Source organism: Corylus avellana, chromosome ca9 (assembly GCF_901000735.1).
Source record: "Corylus avellana chromosome ca9, CavTom2PMs-1.0".
NCBI classification, from domain to species: domain Eukaryota; kingdom Viridiplantae; phylum Streptophyta; class Magnoliopsida; order Fagales; family Betulaceae; genus Corylus; species Corylus avellana.
In genome coordinates, this window is record NC_081549.1 from 9,290,313 (window position 1) to 9,292,924 (window position 2,612).

Below are 2,612 nucleotides of genomic sequence, written 5' to 3' on the forward strand. Positions count from 1 at the left end.
TTTAGAAAATACAATCTTACACCGGAGTATGTATATTTTTTTTCTTTTTCTATGACCTAGGAATAACTTACACAACACAATTGAGCTGACTGAAATACCTCGAGGTGATATAAAATAGAAACATGGTTTTCATTACAACATATGTACACACTAGGTGTACCAAATATATGCCACAGACGGCACCTAAATTAATATAGTAATATTTATTAAGTTCACACACATCACCATACGTAATAAAAGCGATTAACATAAATGAGTCTTGCTCCATAGAATAAGCATCAATCCTGCAATAGATGGTTTATCAACCATCAAAACCAGTAAAAGGACTATCGTCCTCACTTTCTATTCCTGCATCAAGATCTATGTAAAGATGACGTTATCATATTTACATAGGCAAACAAGTGAGTAATCTATTTTCCTAGAGATAAAGACTAAAGGACTAGTTTGAACAAGTAAGATTAAAGACTAAAATATATAATAATGAGTGAGTTGTGAATGCAGCGTAATGACAAATTAGTTTGTGTTTTATGATAATCTTTCTTCAGACCTCTTGTCATGAGCTCTCAGCCCGCTTACATCCGTTATGTCCCTCACACTTTAGAGGTTTACCTGTTTGGTGCTGGCAACTACACCGCCCCAGCTTAGTTATATACTAAGCCTGTTGGACGGTTATATACCCTCATCCACTGAGATACCGACAGTTTCTCGCGGCAATCCACCCAGCTTGTTCTTAAAGTGGCTATCTTATCAGCCCATTTTATTAGACACACTATGCAGCAGTTGTATTGCAAAATTATAATAATAAGACAAAATAAAAATTCCTATAACAATAAAACAAAGTTAGTACTCAGTAAGTATATCCATACTTACTCTCCTTAGCGTAGTATTCTGCTCCACTTCTGCATATAATACATACATACAAACAATACTTAGTTCATTCTCCAACAATATCATTGTTTAAAGACCCTCATCTTTTATATTTATTTATTATCCGTCACTTCATCTTTACTTACTCATTTTATTATATTAATCTAAGATAGTTACTTATAACTAGCTTTATGCCTGAATTCATTTTTGGTGACGAGGTTAATGGCCAGTATCACTAAATACAAATTAGTATTATAAATAATATATATAAAAAATATATTTTTTTTAATTTTTTAATTTTAATTTTAAAAGAAATAAATAAAAAATTTAATTAATTACATGGACATGTGTCAATTTGTTATTGGTGCTGACGTGGTATTCCGTCAGATTTTGGACAGAATTTAGACGGAGGTACCATCTCCGTCTTTAGGCAAACCATAAGTACCTTTTGTGATAAAAAATTAATCCTAAAGGGCAAAAAATAAAGAAGTTAAACCACAGAGGGAATAAGGTATTTAACCCTTTAAATTATCATAAGGGTAAAGATAACATGAAGAATTGCTTGAATGCCTTTGAACCAGAGTCTTTTTTCTTTCTTCTGTTGGATATCTATGAGGTTTTTATCGCCAACCACAACACAAATGCATGCTTTGGAATGGCCATGAAAAACCAAATTAATTTCCACCATTCAACCCTTGAGCCTTGGCTACTTCTCATAAATTGCTTCCTATTTTTCCTGTGTAATGCCCTCAAAATTAAATAATTACATTTATTTAATTTGAGTGTTACTTATATTGTATTCAAACTAATTAAGGTAATTAGCTGAAATCACTACTCAACACTAATCATCAAAGTATACCATAGCAAAAAACAGAAATAAATGATTAAAAACAAACTAATGTATATACCTGCAAACTAACACCTATTTATGCAAACTTGACAACACGAATGATTCGCTTAGTGTCTTAATCCCAGCCAATTCTCATTCTATAGGCTGGCAACATGTTAAGCTGCAAAACATTGAAGTATTTCACAGGTGAAAAAGTAATTATGTAAGTCCATGACTTAGTATGTAAATTAATATGAATTTGTTATGTAAGAGCCTGTAATGACGTTTCTTGTTTTCACAAAATTGGTAACGTAGAGACATCATGATATTTTTCAAAACATTTTATGTTGCCTCTATTATTATGCTGGTATAAAGATTAATGTGATTTGAAAATAAGGTACGCATAATCCCAATGATAAATCACTTACTTTAATGCAGATAAAGCATGCAATATTAAATATAAGCGCTCATTGTTTTCTTTTGTATGGCCTATACAAGCCTTTAACCCTTTATTGATAAGGTTGGTACTGTTTCTAGGGACTTGTAATACAATACCGGTGCCTTGGACATTAGCGCATACGGTTTATATTAGTAGCTCGACTGAATCTAACCTTAGGTTGCTCAAGCAACTAGCAAAGCCGTCTTGGTGATCCCATCCTTTCATGGTACGTCGGTTACAAAGAACTATTGAATCCAAGGCTAAAACATAAAAATAAATCTCTCTAACCACAAGGTCAAGCCCATATATAACATGTGCCCGTCATCCGTTCATGACAATACACAAAATATGTTCAATTATTATAAATCGTATGATAAGAAATATCCATATGAAACATTTATAAACATGTTATAAAGATCACTAAGTTGATGACATATTCTTTTTGAAAATTAAAGCATGCCCAGTTCATCGACATAT